General features: G+C 44.4%; 1 protein-coding gene across 5 annotated transcripts in view; it reads left to right on the top strand.

Moving 5' to 3' along the window:
• Positions 1 to 16990, top strand: part of HIC2 (HIC ZBTB transcriptional repressor 2) — a 74104-nt gene that overhangs the window by 49197 nt on the left and 7917 nt on the right. For 3 of the 5 annotated variants that reach the window (XM_034068617.1, XM_031047905.2, XM_031047904.2), the window contains exons 2-3: positions 15998 to 16141; positions 16445 to 16507. The gene's annotated coding sequence lies outside the window, so the exon portion shown is untranslated. The remainder of the gene's footprint in view (positions 1 to 15997; positions 16142 to 16444; positions 16508 to 16990) is intronic. The other 2 variants (XM_005147757.4, XM_031047906.2) reach the window with 1 other exon arrangement.

Raw genomic sequence — 16990 nt, 5'->3', positions numbered from 1 at the left:
TGGATGCTATCTGCATAAATAAATAAGTAAAAGCACATTTAGCTGCTGGCACAGCATTGCCATGGCTTTTCCTGTATTTGCTGTGATACACAGATAAAGGCAACTCCCTCTGGGTATTCATATATTAAGTAAGTAGCATAACACTTGGTCCCTTTTTTCCCCTCTCCTTCCTCCATGTCTCATCTCCATTACTCTGCCCCCAAATGTAAATGGGCAAGTGGATTTTGAATTTGCCATGTTTTACATACTTCTCAAGGTGTGTGAGCTGCCTCTGGAGATGAGTGCACCTGGCCCCATCTTTTCCTGTCTTCTGTGTATTTGCTGCATACTGCAAGAGAGCCCTGAAGAGGTTTTTCTTATTTTACTCCTGGTCACATGTTTGGTGCTGGAACTTCTGAAAATTAAGATTAATTATTACCTTTGAGGCAGACAGTGCAGCAGTGAAGCAGCCTCTAACTCATCTGAACTCTGAAATCCACTGCTTAAAATTGTGTAAAACTTCCCAATCATTTGTTTCTGTATTATTCCAAGAAAGAAAAGAGCCCTCCTTAATGATGAGTTTGGCTCCTCAATAAAACATGGGTACCTATCTTGCTAATCACTGCTATGCACTAGGTTATTAATTTTCCCCTTAATGACAGTAGACTTTTTGCCATTTTGCCCCATAAACCTTCTTCAGTTATACAGCAAATGCGATTTTAAGGCACACTCTCTAGGATTTTATGCCCCAAGACAGGCACGTCATGAAATAGCTGGAGGTTGGTGGAGAACCTCAGATGGATTAAATACCTGCAAGTCCTGACAGGAGTGGGGGTTGAGCATTTGGATGGAAGCCTGTACAGAGGCTCATGGACAGCTCTGTTCTCAGCAGCTTCTACCTGAAATGAGTTGCTTTGTTTTGCTCTTAGCTAAAAATTCAGTCTTCAAAGAAGATGTATGTGCTGATGTCTCCCTGTGGGAGCACCCAGCTCTGCCTGGGTATACAGACAGGTTGTTCCTAAGAAAGCCTGGTTTTCCCAAATTCTGTTTGTGGAAAAGTGAAGTGAATGTTCCTGTACTAAACGTGGGCATTTTCTTTAAGTGGCTTCTTAAATAATTGTTTCTGCATTAGATGTGTCACTAACTACCAAGATTTCTGGAAGCATACATCATGTATACTGCACAGGTATGAAATACAGCTAGGCTTTCATTTCTCTGCTGCGGACACAGACCTGCTCTTGGATATGGTTTGATGCTGCTCGAGGAAGATGCATCAGGGTGTATTCTAAGATCTTGTGACAAACATGTGAGGCTGTGTTCTTACCAGGCTGGCTGCTAGCAGGCCAGGACGTCACCAACACTGTGACTCCTGGCAAAGAGTAAAGGAAATGCTAAATCTTGGTTATGTGAGACCATTCAACATTTAAACTCCTGATGTCTGAGAACACGGGGTTGCATTTGCAACAGATGTTTGCCTGGTAATCAAAGACCCAGTGTAATAAATAGTTGGTTAAAGAGCTGACCTGGCAGTTAATGTGGATTTTTATGGCTATGGACTTGAGACCTCTTGAAAATGAGAAATGCCAGCAGTAAGAAGTGTACATGCTTCTAGGGGTAGATGGATTTGGGAGCTCTGGGGCCCTGCTCATTTGTTTGAGACTGAAGTAGCATAAACTGGCCTTATTCTGGACTCATTTGAACAGGGTTGGCCAGCAAGGTGAACAGATGACTGGGATGTAAGGTATGTGAGAATTTCCCTCTGCTTCCAACCTGCACTGGACTGATGAGCTGGGTGTATTGAACTCACTGTATCACCCAGCCCTGGAGGGGTTATAAAGCAGAGATGCACTGAAAACGTCTTACCTATGCCACTTCAGAACACTTAGCTTAGCACTGCCTCCATCCCTGATGGCTGCTTTTTGTGTCTGGAGCTATTTACTGTGGGGATGATCAGGCAAACCTGATGTGTGCTCAAACCTGGAAATCTGAATTAACCACTGGAATAAGTTATAGATGCGGTTGATTCCTCATAAATTACTTTTCATCAAGATTGGTGCGTGCACCCTCACTCATGTACTTTCTCCCCTAAAAGCTGTTGCAAGAATCACTCACTGGAAAATGAAGGCAGAGTAAGAAGAGGATTCTTACAGGGCCCTGTGGTCCTCCACCTGTGAATGGCTGGTCATCAGCTTCTCACATCATCGCTGCGCTGGCTGCCTGTTAAGTACTACAAGATGCCTTTCATGAGATGGGTGGCATCGAGGCAGGTCTTCATGCTGAAGAATGCTTTTGTATTGAAATGCAGTGCTGTAGCTAAACCAAGTAGCTCTTCTCTTTTTATTATCTGTGCCAGCCATGAAAATATGACATAAAAAATGCCATTAATGCATTTGCTGCCCTAAAAATTTTCTTCTTGGCTCTTTCAGCTGCTTAGGCCAGCAGCTAGTATCCTCCAAGGCTTAGTGAAGAATTAGGTTGAAATTGCCAAGGGGTGTCTCCTACTGCACTGACTTAGAGAGATGTATGAGGCTCGCTCTCCTTTGTCCTTCCTTCATCCTGCACTAGCCATATCTGCTTGTGCCATGTCAGCATTTTCTTCTTGGGAATGGCTGAGTGGACTTTGCTGTGTTAGCCATGCATCTTTTTTTTTTATTTAAAGGAGATCTCCAGAGTGCCTGTTTGGCATAAATCAGATGAGAATTTGCAGGTAGTAAGTGCAGAGGAGGGGAAGAAAAGTGTACTTAGGAGCCCTCCATTCCCTTTCTCTTGGCAGTGCCTCATTCCTGCTCTTGGAGGAGGTCTTTTTGCTTGTCCCTGAATTGATTTAACCCCCAGAGCACAAATGCTCTGAAGCTGCAGTCTCAGGGTCGCTGTCTGTCTCCAGAAAGCCATGTGGCAAGGGGCTGTGCATGCTGTGGAGAGCAGCTCCCCCCGTGTTTGGAGTTACAGGATACTGCTGGGGGTAGCTACAGCTGGTATGCACGGGTACTAATATAATCCTGCCGACTGTATCCATGAGACACAAGTGTGACATGTGAGGTATTTAGGGAGACACACCTGTTCTAGGCACAGGCCTGGGCATTGCATGCCTTGGAAATGGAAGGGTTTGGTGGAGCAGGAAAGACTCTCATTTCAGTCACAAGAGGGTTTTGCTTGCTTCTTTCCCCTCAGTTTCATGCTGGTTTAGAATTCCCTAACATTAGGCAATCCTGTGGCCTGTTAGCACGGGGCTGTTTCAAAGGCCAGGCTGGTGTTTGCGTTTGGACTTCTTTTACCTTTAGTGTGTGATTCCAGAGTGATTAGCAGGAGAGAACAGCTTCTGGGCTGAGTGATGGTTTGGGTGTAACTGCTCCCAAGAAAGGGCAGAGAATTCAGAGAATGTCATCTATGTGCGGGGTTGGGTTTTTCAGTCCTTTAGATAATCTAGATTTTATGTTGTATTTACCTGTATTCCTCTTATAAGGCCTCTGTCTTGCAATCTGGAGCAGTAAATCACATAAAAGTGATATCATCTTAGTAAATTTTGTACAAAAATATCATGTGCCTTTGGTTTGAAATCTCTGTCTTTCCCTCTCTTCTTCCATCTGTCCCCATCCCTGAAAGTGTTGTGAAATGGCTACTTTCCATACCAAAGAAAAAGCAAGCCAAAGCAGAATAAATCCTATGGTTGTGTAGTATAAGGAAATGAACTTGCTCAGATTTTTATCTCTTTTTTTTTAAGTTAATACGACACTTGTTTGGCAGAAGATAACCTCTTTTTTTGCCATTGAAGAGGGGATGTATTAAGATGGAGGGAAAAGATCGCAGGGTCTATCATGACTTGATTCCATCTGTCTGTCTTGTCTTTCAAGTATACTGAAATTTTTCTCTCAAACTTCATGTTTTAACAGCCTTTATTTGCTGCTAATGTGGAATCTCCTAATTTGACTTGGTCTCACTCCACATGCCCTTTCTTTCCATGGATTCCTGCTCTTGATGAGGTTTTAAGTGTGTGTTGGTTTGGGACAGCTTCCAGGACTGGGGCCAAGATTTCCTCTGTACCTGATGGACTGTTGTGTGAAAATAGTAGCAACTGGTCTTTCCCTCCCATCTTTATTTTAAATAGAATTTGACAATAAATATCCAGTATGTCAAGTGCTTGTAGAACTTATAATGGCTGGTGGAAATAAGGAAGGGAGGGTGAGAGGCGTGTTTTACCCTAGGACCTGATTAGTTTGTCAGTAAGTTATTTAGGAGAAAGGAAGATGTTATTCCCTTCTATAAGAACTCTGCATTCTCAGTGGGGTGGACTGGAATAACTAGACCCTGAAAGGACAACAGGTTCTCCTCAGAAATGAAATGCTGTTGGCAGGGGAGAAGGTCCTGAGGATGGAGACTCCTCAGCTCCAGCCTCACCTGGCCCCTGACTGTGAGCAGGTCATTGACACTTATGGCAAGGGGATATCAATCTGAATCTGGTTAATCCTAACCTGAAAGATGGCTGCACTGAGGCAAAGGCCTCCTTACCTGCATGTGTGAGCAGAGGTGCTGACCAAAACCCATGGTCCTCTTTAGTCCCTGTGCTGGCATTCACAGTCTGACCAGCCCCAAAGCCTCAGATCTTTTTAATTCCTTGTGAGCAGACACATTTTTGTACATATGAATGTGAAAATACTTCTGATTGTGATACTAAGAAGCAGAATATCTCATTTTAAGGGAAGAAGCATCTTCATCTAGCTATGGTGCCTTCCAGGCTAGCTTTGTATCACTGCGTATCTACATTTTGCTGCGCAGCCTGAGGTAGACATGGCTTCACTATCCCTGCTAGCTGGTAATGGTGGGCTGTCTCTCATCCCTGTCCCTACTGGGTTCTCCCAGAGTTAATTGATTTCCAACCAAAAATGAGATTCATTCTGTGGTTTTGGTTGGTTTTGGCTGGTTTTTGGTTATGTTTTTTGGGGGGTGGTGGTTGGGTTTAGTGAGGGTTTTTGTTCCTTAACTGCACCCTGCAAAATGTCCTGGCTGAGTTGTTTCCAAATACTGACATCTCTAGGGAAGGGGTTATAAATTGCTAATTTAAAGCCTGCAACAGGATAATTAACTAACCAGTTTGATGTAAATGGCTTAATGGGGCTTTACTAGCCCCTTTGAACTTAAAGTAGCACTAAAAAGTAAACTGTAAATACCTTCAAGGAAAGTACTGCTATGCTTGAATGTGGAGCTGCTTGGTTGTAAGGAGCAAGCCTGCTCCACTTGCCAGGAATTCAGTGGCCTGTGTGACAGCAAACATGTCAAGGGGGTGAGGGAGCCAACCAGGAACCCCTTGGGTGCAACTACCCTTGCTCCTCAGGAAGCACATACACCCTGATACATCAGGCTTTCAAACCTGCCTTGCCTGCTGTGGTAAATGTAAATCGCAACCTCAGTGTAAATGCAACTGTAATGAATTTCATCAGGATTGAAGGAAAAAAACAAAAAGAACCAAACCCCTGAGGGGAAGGCAGCCACTAGAGTCCACCCTAATTTTCCTGGAGTTGTATTTGCATTAAGGTCTTTTGGCAAGTCCAGGCAGAAACACTCATTACACTGTGTTTCAGAAGACCTTGTTACCCACTGAATCTGCTGAGACAACGTACTGCAGCCCTGCAGCAGATTCCAGTTTCTGATGAGGATTCGGGGACTTTTGGGAGAACTTTCATTTTTGCTGGGCTGTTACAAAATTCCAAGGGAGGAAGTCAACAACTACCAAGCATCTAGAAATGAAGATCATGGCAAAGTGGGAAGCATCTCATGTAGTTAGGCATTGATCTTGCTCCTGGCTATGCAAACTGGGGTGTTAGAGAGGAGAATTTCAGGCTCCAAAGCAGGAGGAGTATTTCCTTCTGTTCCTGCCCCTATGCAAGAGAAGCTCCTCCTGGTCCGAGTACTGCTCTGCTCCATCCTCTCATCACACAGGCACTATGCACTATCAGCAATAATTCACAAGAACTTTCTTCATCGTTTCTCTGTCTCACCACTGTCTTTCACCTATTGCCAGCAGCCTTCCTGGGTACTGGAGGATGTTTTGGAGTCTGAAGCTCAGCCCTCAGTTATTGCTGTGACCTCTGACACATGGGATTTGGCTTTACAGCCAGCTTTGCTGATGAGTGTTCGTGGTCCTTGGCTCTCTGCTGTGCTACCCTTGAGGACCATGAGGCTGTAATGCTGAGCCAGACCAGGGCTGATGCAGGAAGAGGGCAAGACCTAACATTTTCAGTGGTGGCCCTGACTTGAATGGCTAAACCAGATCATGATGCCTCATCATCTGTAATAATGGATCTATTTCTCTTGGTGCTGGTTTGTTTGTTTGGTTTTGTTGTTTGGTTTGGCTTTATTCTTCCCAGCCAGGAAAATAATGTGCCATTGGCAGTACTAATACTGGTTTAAAAAAACCCAACAAACAACCAAAACCCATAAAAGCACTGAAGTCTGTTGTAGGGGGCAATGATGCAGAACTGCTGCATCCTCATTTTAAGAACCATGTCTGACAGAGGAGTCAGTCCTGCACTCTAATTGTTCAGGTGTCCATGGGCCTATTGTATGCAAGAATCAAAATGCTCTCCCGTGGCCTTCAGAAGAGGTGATAACATGGCACTTCTCTGCTCCTACATGTTGACTGAAGAAGTTGGCACCACGGCACTACCTGCTTGCTGCGTGTGGGTGGGAGCAGTGCAGGATTAATTTGGGGTTGATTGTGTTGGCAGGAATCTGCCAGCAGAGCTGGCCCAGCTGCCTGTGCTGCGCTGTAGCTGCTAATCCTTTACTTTTATGAGCACTAACCTAGATCACATAGTTAAAGTTAAAAATGCATGTGCTATTAGAGAGAGACACTTGCAAGGGAAGAGCTCTGTACACATGCCGTGCTGACGGCTGGAGACTTCCTTCAAGGAACTCCAGAACACCTTAGCGTGCCAGCTTTGATATCTTGGCATCTGACAGGGAAATGCAAATACTCAGTCTTAATCCATCATTCCCACATGCTGACATGTATCCAAGGGGAACTTCTGTGAATGTTGTTGTTATTCTCATATAGTTTCAGCTGCTTCTTTGCTTCCCAGTACTACCTCATCATATGTCTAAGTACAGTGTCTTTCTGGCCTTTTATGTTGGATCTCTTGGATTTCTCATGGGGAGGCAAAGAGGCATCAGTGTGCCTGTCTTTATCAGTGACCTGGATGGAGGGGATCAACCACACCCTCAGTAAGTTTACCGAGGACACCAAGTTGGGTGGCAGTGATGGTCTGCTGGAGGGCAGGAAGGCTCTGCAGAGGGATCTGGACAGCCAAGGTTGATGGGCTGAGGCCAGTTGTGTGAGCTTCAGCAAGGGTCAGTGCCAGGTTCTGCACTGGGGTCAAACAACCCCATGCAATGCTATGGTTTTGGGGAAGAGTGGCTGGAAAGCTGCTCAGTGGAAAAGGACCTGGGGGTGTAAATTGACATCTGGCTGAGCATGAGCCAGCGTGTGCCCAGCTGGACAAAGCAGCCAATGGCACTGTGGCTTGAATCAGAAATAGTGTGGCCAGCAGGACTGGTGATCATCCCCCTGTACTTGGCATTGGTGAGGCTGCACCTCGAACACTGTGCTCAGGTCTGGGTCCCTCACTACAATACAGACATTGAGGTGCTGGAGACTGTCCAAAGAAGGACAACGAAGCTGGTGAAGGGTCTGGAGAACAAGTCTCATGAGGAATGGATGAGGGAATTGGGGTTGTTTAAACTGGAGAAAAGGAGGCTCAGAGGGTCCTTATCACTCTCTACAAGTACCTGAAAGGAGGCTGTAGCAAGGTGGGTGTTGGTTTCTTCTGCCAAGTGAAAAGCAACAGGACAAGAGGAAATGGCCTCAGGTTGTGCCAGAGGAGGTTTAGATTGGATATTAGGGAAATATTCTTCACCAGAAGGGTTGTCAAGCTCTGGAAGAGGCTGCCCTGGGAAGTGAGCGGATTGCCGTCCCTGGAGGTATTTAAAAGATGTGTGGATGTGGTATGTAGGTACCACATGGTTTAGTGGTGCACTTGGCAGTGCTGGGTTAACAGTTGGACAATGATCTTAAAGAGTCTTTAAGATCAAGTCTCCCTTGTCTCACCAGCCTAAATGGTTCTGTGATTCTATGTGCAGAAGAACAAACCTTGTGTTTGGAGGGGGTGGGTTGGTTTTATGAGGCTTTTCTCTTTCTGATCCCTCCCTCAACAAACCTTTCTGCAGATTTTTAGATTCCTCACTAAGTCCTTTAAATAATAAGATCACTTAAAAACCAAATGAGGAAAAAAGCCTTTTCACACTTCCCAGGAAAACAAAAATGAAGTTAAAGAAAAAACTGTGTTGTAACAACCATCCTTTCTTTCACATGAGAGATGGGCACAGTTGGGACTCTGCTCTGGAGTTCTGGTGTAACTTAGATTATCTTCTAACAACCATACTTTTGGTTTTTATAATGAAAAAATACACCTAAAGACTGCCAGCATGACTAAGAATTTCTACTGTGCTGTTCATCCCATGGAAAGACCCAAACCCATCACTCATATGGGGCACCTCATTAATTTTAGCACAGTTGTTAGTCCTGTCTGAAGCTTTGCATGTCTCTCAGTGACCCAGTTCCTTCTGGGGGAAAGAAGTAATAGCTGCAAGATGGTAAAGCAGTATTTATTTTCTCAGCAATTTCACTATTTGTTATGAATAACTGTCTCTAAAAAACCAAACACAATAACTCCCCTTCCAATACACCTTTTGTTTTGAAACACACCGAACCTGACACCAATATTTGATTTGTTGGCTCAAGAATAACAGGGAAAATGTGAGCAGTAAACCTTGGCCCAGCATTCTCAAAGACTCCTGCTAGAGAAGGAGCAAATTACATGTAGCAGTGTGTCCTGACCTTTCCTCTGCTTTTAGAAACATGAAAAATTTCATCATTGCTTTTTCTGTTTATTGCAAATAATAGAAAGTTGTGTGAAAATTAGACCATAATGAAGACAAATTATGGAGTGGTGTCTGCTGCAGGTCTAGGGTGTGTTTGCTGAATTGCCTCCTGCTTAGGGAGCAGCTGGAAAATCCAAGTCCTCTCCCAGCTTGTCAAAACCAACTTTTTCAAAGGCTGCAGTAGCTGTGCCAAAGCCCCTTGCCCATTTGTAAGCAAACACATACTGCTGGGGCTATCTCTGCCTGGGCCAGCACTCTCACTCACATGCAGCTGGCTGTATTAAATCAATTTGATGAATTACTAGATACTTCTAAATTTTTCTATAGGCAGGTCTCTGCTATTTCTTGCCTGCACAAGATTAAATGGGCTTTTACATTACATACCGTGTTGTAAGACTTTAATTGCCTGGAATGGATCTGTGTGTGCAATGACTGGTTCTGGAAGGGTCTGGGGATTTGGGATTATTGTCAAGCTTCCTACACTGAGGTAGCAGAGAAAGGAAGCATGTGAAAGCCATGGTAGCATCCACAGTGGTGGATACCTTATGATAAGAAGGATGCCACCTATGCCACTTACTCAGATTATTTATTTACTGTTTGATGTCTGGATTTTGGGATGGTTTTCCTCCTGTTAAAACATATTGAGTGAGGCGCGTGCCAAGAAAATGCCTGGAGAATGGAAAAGACTAAATGGACTGCCTGGATGGGTCAGAGAAAGCTGAATGGCATCAGAACATCCCTGTGGCTGATGAGGCGTATCTCTTGTTGGGTTCATGAGCCTAAGGATGTGTGTGCTTTGGAGCACCTGCACTGTGGCATAACAGAACTACAATTTATTCAGTCCATCTCTATGACACAATTGCAGATGTTTAAATAATGTGCAGCCAAGGGCCAGGTTCCGAAAGCAGCTTGATATCAGCTACAGGTGTCTGGGAATGCACAATGCCAAGAGAGAGGTTTTAGTCCAAACATATTCTCACTAAATATACTTTTGCATCTTCTGAGAGTCTCTTGGTGCTGTTACATTAGTGGGTGGTATATATTTATAGTATATATATTAACTGCTGGAAGTGGTAGTGATGTTTTCCTTCCAGTCCAAGGTGTAGTATCAGTGTTTGTTGTGGTTGCTAGCAGTAGTTTGTACATTTATTACTCCTTTGACCAGGCTCCGATCCTGTTTCTGTAGCTATAAACCAACTGAGTTGTCTCCTCTGTGCAAGGGAGGTTTCAGTCTCTCTGGCTGTTTTGGTTTCTCTCTTTTGGTTCCGTTTGGGTTTGTTGGTTTTGATGTAACCACCTTCCTTGCCGAGAGGGGAGAGCTCTATGGGAAGTGATCCAGAAAACTTCTAAATAGCTTTTTAGCATGTGTGGGGAGTTAACTCTTGCTCAAGCTTTTAAATATGTGAGTTCTCACCTGAGCCTATGTAACCTGCCAGCCAAGCCTAAATCTTGCAGGAGGTGCAGCCACAGTGTTCTTGGAGCTCTCTGGCACAGACACCTGGTACACCTGTGTCTCTTGCTAGTTTCAGTGCTGTCACAACTTCACCCCTCATGCCTGTTTCTCTGGTAACTCCAGTTTTTCCCAAGGTTATCTTCTATAAATAGAATCTGCTCCAGCTTTTCACTCCCCCACACCCATCTTGAGGAGAATAATTACCAATGAGATGGTTTTAATAGTGCTGAAAGGAGGGTGATCTATTCTGCTGTGCTCTTTGAGGCTTTTTTCTTACAGGAACTAAATGCTCAAACTGCTTTAGCAATTTCCTTATGTGACAGATGTAAAGTGAGTAGCTTCTTAAGCTTGAGTATTTAAACACTTGATAAGCCATGGGTTATCTGAAGAATAAAATTGTAATTGTTCTGGCATGTAAAGGTCTCTATTTTCATAGTCATTTCCTTAATCATCATTAGGTTGGTGGGGGTGACTGTGGTATCTACTGTTCATCTGTCCAGAAACCCAAACTGTGCTCAACCCAGGCTAGCAGAGATGCTTTGGATGATGAACTATCTGCCAGCACATGACACAGCAGCCAGAAGACACAAACATTTAGAGCATTCATAAACCAGAAACATTTATCAAAAAATGAAAAAAAAATAAAAAGTGAGAGCATGTAAGGATTTGAGATGATGATGTTGACTTTACTGTCCTGTAAACTATGGCCTGCAGCAGCCAAGAGCTTAATGTCATATAAACCAAGAGAAATGAAAGAGAAGCTATATCTACAGGCTACATGATGCAACTGGTGAGCAACTACTCAGATAGCAGGGTGCTCTGTGTACATTAAGTGCCTATGCTGTGTAAAGGAATCATTGCTGGCACATTGACACATGCTGGCAAATTAGACTGTACTTGGTGGAGGGATAAGAATCTACTACAGCTCTTTAAAATCACCCCTGTCGTGATCACCTCACGATAAAAATATTAGTTTCTCCAGTGTAACTAAAAGTGTAGCACATCTCCCAAAGACTCTTTTGAAGTAAAACCAGATTGGTGTGTAAGAGTAAACCCAGTGGGAACAACCTGTCAACCTACAGTGTTACCAGACAGAGCTCAGAATGAAGTGGGAATGGCAGCACCTTTTCAGGTTTTACAGCCACCTCTTTGCTTGACTTTTGACAATTATTTATTACTGCTAATATTGTGCTTTGTAAACTTATGCAGTGCTTTATGAAGTAAGACATGTTTCCTATTTTAAAGGTTTTATAATCTCGTGGGCTGATAAGGGGTGCAGATTATCCCTTGGATGTTCATAAACAGCATTATCACTAACAGTTTTATTAGTGCTGGGTCCTTTCAAGCCTGTGGCTCTTTCTTTTTAACAACACTTTCCTAGTCAAGTACCCAAATCAGGATTTCAACACCTTGATCTTCCAGGCTGGAAAAGTCTGGGCATTCTTTTGTTCTGCTTGTAGGGAAAGAGCAAAACCCAAGCAGAGTCCCAGCGTGGTGACTGTTGCTCTGCATGGATTTAATCCACTGCTGTAGCTTGCCTCTCTCTGAGACTACAAATCTGGGTTTTGGGTGATGGCAGCAGAGAGCAAGTTTGGGAGGTGTGTGTGTTTTAAATAAACAAACAATGGAACAGCAACTTCAACAAACTGTGAGTGGTGCTAATTTGTTATAGGGCTGTCTTGCCTTCTGGCAGTGTTGATTTAGGAGAAGCTGAGCAGACTGGAACGGATGCGGGAAGCCGCTGGTTCTTTTGCTCTGGGGTGTGTATATGGTTCAGTAGAAAATGCTTCGAGGGGTCCTGTCCTGAGGAGCTTTCAGATTACAGGGTAAAGCACATGTATAGGCTGCCAATCTCCTTTTCAAAACCAAATCTTGGCCAGAAGTACCTTCCCCTCTGCCTTGCTCTTCCCCTTCCGCTTTATTTAAATGGAGAGATGCTTTAAGTCTTGATTCATGACAAGAACCTATAATTTGTGTGTTTTGAGGACTCCCAGAAAATCCTTGACAATGATAGTGTCTAGGGAAGGAAAGGAGGAAGATCTTGTGCTTTGGATTATAGCAAAGTCTTCAACACCCCATGGCCTTGGTGGGCTGCAGTCCCAAACACTGAAAGCCTAACAGAGGGCCTGGCTGAATGCACAAGATATCTGCAGCCCTGGACCACTCTTGTGCAGTCCTGCATGATACAGATGGCAGGATGGGAGTCTTAGTGGGAAGAGGTGGATTTTGGAAGTGTAGAGTGACCTCCTTGCAGCCTGTGAGCTGAGTTTAAAGAAAGTCTGATTTCCCAAGTGAAGATGACAGAGGAATAAACCGTCAAAATAAGAAGTTGTGGCTGAGAGGCAGACAAGGAAATGAAGAACTTTGAAAATGAGTATACCCTGTTTTCCCATTAGGTTATCTTCAGTTCAGATGGATTTGGATGCAACGCCCAGCACAGTTTGCAAACCTTTGAGTCTGTTAGGCCTTGTGCTTCATCAAGCAATAGTGGCTTTCTGGCATCCTCTCATTTGCCAGGCTCAGAGCTGCAGAAACGCTTTTTGGTGGTTGCAAAGAACCAAATCTATGAAGGTTGAGTGGTCAGTTATGCATCCCATTTGGAGGGATATTTGGCAGGCAGTAGAGTCTTGGTACTGCCAGGACCAACTTTTAAACAGGGGTTTGCTTGAAAGACTTCACTGAAGTGAAGCTTAGACACAAAGATTTCTCTGGGAAGTAGAGGGCTAAGTAAAGGGTCAGTTCTTGGGGGGAAAAAAAGTGGATAAAGTGCAAAAGGTGCTGTATTTAAGGCATTGTTTATTTATATTAAGAAGAACAGTTTCTGCTGCATCTGTAGGTACAGATGAGATAAAGGATTGAGACAGCAGTTTGTTCCTGTGCTTACTGGTATCTGGCATGTGGTGAGAGAGATGACATTTTGGTCCAAGGCTGTTACTACCCATATCCATGACCTGGAGGGTCAGAACATTCCTTTTTTTCTGCCATGCCACGTGCTCTGTGCTCTTGCCCTACGGCAATGCTCAGCATGAAGCTGCCATCCTGTGCCCGGCTGCCAACTATGCCTACCATACTGAAGGACAGGGACCAGGCTTTTAGGACCAGAAGCATCTTGTCACTCCATGTAATTCATAGAGTTGTTGACTCTGCCTAACACTCTAGGATTAGCTGGGAGGTAGCAACAATCCTTTAGTCATGTCCTAAATTCTTGCATTGTAAAGGGAGAATTCTATTCTGTACATCAAGGTTCAAAGGTACCTGGGAAACTGAGGAGTTTTGCATACCAAAGGAGCCTTAACTGGGGGATGGGAGGAGGGTATCCTTCCTCCTTTGTGGGCTCAGCTACTCCCCTGAATATGTGGGTATTTTAATGCAATAAGGAGTCATTAGATTAGCATGGGACATCAGAACTGCTTTTCCTATTTGCAGTGCAGGTACAGTTGGAACTGAGCTTGCTCAGTTGCTGCAGGGCTGCAGAAGAGCCCAGTGTCTATTGCTGCTCATTAGTTTCTGAGGCTTTATTTGTTTTGTGCCACTGCTGTGTTCCTGAGATCAGCTGTGCTCTGCAGATATGCAGGAATTTTTAGTGTCTGGTTCTGCCTGACAAGATCTGCAGTGTCCATGCCTCTCCTCTCCTCCTCCCACTGAAGGGTTTGGATAGTCATAGGCTCCTTCGTATCAGCAGTAAAAATAAATGTATAATATACAAGGGTTCTGTTTAGGAATTGGCAGGAAGCTTCATTTTTGACTGCAGTGTGATGTTCTAACAGTAGGAAACACCTTTGTTTTCAGCAGTTCTCTGTTAATCTCTGCCCTAGAGGGGAAATAAAACTATGGAGAAGAGCTTCTTACTTCCCAGTAGCAAGAAGCCAGTTGCTGTAATCTGGGTGTAAATCTGCATTTGAGCTGCTGTTCAAGAAATATCTTTATGTAGCATTCAGCCTTTCCTAAACAGAGCATTGCTGGTATTGCTGAGTGTTTTGCAGTCCTGATGCTGGCAGATGCAGCCAGTAGTATGCTGCTTGCATGCATTCTAGAGTGTGTGATCTCTTGAGGAGGGGGGAGCTCCAAATCCCTGGGGCTCTGGCCCTGATAGTTAAAGCTGCATGCTATCTAAACGTGTTTGGTCTGTTCATGCTGGCAGTTGTCAGTTCAGACTGGTTCAGCAAATGCTCTTGGCTCAGCATAGCCCAGGTCAGTAAGCAAACACTTGCTTACATTTCACTTCTTCATTGTATTGACAAGATTTAAAAATCTTCAGTCTATAGCAGTCAAAACAGGGCAATCTGAATTCAAAAGACCTGTTAGTTCAGTGTGAAAAGGAATTATTATAGAACTGTGGGGATAAGAATGCAGGTGGGAATGATGGGAACACTGTCCTGGGCTTGAGCCCAGCAAATGTCCAGGACGAATGAAGAACTATCACCTTAGATTCAGCATCCTTTTCACAAAGACACTTTCTATTTCCCAGGCCAGTGTCCTCCTTTATGTTCTCTCTCGTCCAGCTACATTAATTACTGTAAGTCTTTTTCATTTGGTCTCTTACCTTTTAAGGTTGAAATAATAATCAATATTCTTTTAACATTTTAAATGTAAGATTTCTATCTCTGACAGCACAGCTAGAGACATGCAGCCATCAATGTGACAAGAGCTATGCTGAAGTTTCACTTCACTATGAAGGTCTAAAACCCTATCTTAAATCCCTGCGAGGCTGCAGGCTTGTTTCTGTTCTGCTTTGGTGTTGTATGTTTGTTGTCTCATTTTTTTTCCCCACTGGGGCAGCATCACCACCTGTAGAGAGGGACCAGGCCTTAGCATCTACCCTAAGACTGCCTGGAGCTGATTACAGGAACTCTGGGGAAGGGAGGATAGGCACTGCAGAGGATACACTCAGCTTGCCAAGCCTAGGGTATCTGTGGGATGTGCTTTTCCCTGACATGGAAAAGATGTTGTTGCTTTTTCCTTTGGACAGGGAAGGATGAAATTATAGAACTTGTTTTGTGACTCTCATACCACCTGCAGTTCCCCATGAATCAACTTGATCTCCAGTCTCCAAGAACCTACATTAAATTAGCAGTGAAGCATCATTATAAATAGAAGATACATGCTATTTTCTTTTCTCGTCTTGCCCCACAGATGTAACAAAAGCCTGTCTCAATGCCATAACATCTCTAGAAGAACAGGATTCTGAAGGCTTGGGAAGGGGGACTGGGAAATTGGGACAACACAGATGATCAGTATTGAAGTGTTCCTTCCATTGCCTTTACTGTGTGGGGAATGAGACCATGAACCTCTGGTGCCAGGGCTTTTTTGTAGAGGCATTTCTAACTGGTGATATTTAGTTGCCTGAATTTCCAGGCAGAAGGAAGCTGGTGCAGACATCCTGGGATCTGCTGTTCTTGGATACACATGGACTGGTCCCCCTGAAGCTCAGTGCCATTGGGAGCCCTGACTGGAGGTGGCCAGTCATCAAGAAACTTGCAGAGGCCTTCTGCTGTGTTTCTGTCACAGTTCAGCAGTGCTGGGGAGCTGGGTGGAGGGGAGGTTGTTCTGGTAGTTACATATATAAGGCAGGTGGCCGTTTTAAAATGTACCTTTCAATTTTGATTGCAGTTTTTTAATTGCATTTAACAGCGTCCCTGCTGGTTCTCCATTCTGCATCCGTGCAGCCACGTTCTATTGATGGCCTGTTGTGATTTCAATGGAACATCATGGGATGTACCTGGCACGTCGGGCAGCACTGGATGGAGGTGCCTTTAGCCCAGTGTACCTGGCATGGTAAGCAGCAACCAAGTGGTTAATCTGCATTCTACTGCTCATAGTCTCAGCTTGTATAGCAAGGTGTTCCTGCTTTGCTGCAGCCTTGCACTGACTAGAAATCACTTACTCTCCTGATATTAGTGCTTTTATGCACACAGGGCCCTTACCCTTTTCACCCATGGAGATTCCCCTTCTCTGGGCAGTTTGCTATGTAATAGAGAACGGCCTAGCCATGTCAGACTCTCCTTGTTATTCTAGAACAGGAAAAAGAAGGGACTGGGAAATCATCTGACTCTTTTTCTTCTCTCCTTTTTGGGCCAGGAGCTGGTAGCAGTTGAGCATGTATTGCCCACTTACGTAATGTCCAGATGCTGCTGCACAGAGGTACCCAAAATGTGCTTGTGTCCATAAGCAAGGCCATACTGTTTCTGCAGAGTCCTGCTAGAGCTGCTTCAGGGAGCTGGGAGAGAAGTTCTGCCTGGCACTAATTGGAATGTAACAAACTAAACAATGGCCACTTAAAGTTTGCTGATGTGGTATCCTCTGTGAAAAGATCTTCCATTCTCCTTCTTTCCATGTCCAAAACTGCCACATCAGCTGCACATCCTGCTCTGTCCTGCATGTCGCTTCCTCTCCCTTCCCCAGCTCTGCAGACCTCTCCCCAAGTAACCTGACAGGTTGATCTTACCTATTTTGAAGTGAGTTATTCTGGTGAGAAGAACAAGGGTGCTGCATCCTGTTTTCTGCTTGAGCCCACGCCACAGAGCTTTTGCTGCTCCACTGCCAATGATGAAAATGCATGTTCTTGCCTCTGTTTCCCAGTTCTGCTGTCTGCCTGCTCACAGAGGCTGGGGATAGCTCACAGCC

The sequence above is a fragment of the Melopsittacus undulatus genome, chromosome 12 (genome assembly GCF_012275295.1).
Source record: "Melopsittacus undulatus isolate bMelUnd1 chromosome 12, bMelUnd1.mat.Z, whole genome shotgun sequence".
Lineage (NCBI taxonomy): Eukaryota > Metazoa > Chordata > Aves > Psittaciformes > Psittaculidae > Melopsittacus > Melopsittacus undulatus.
This window is presented reverse-complemented; position numbering and strand designations above follow the sequence as displayed.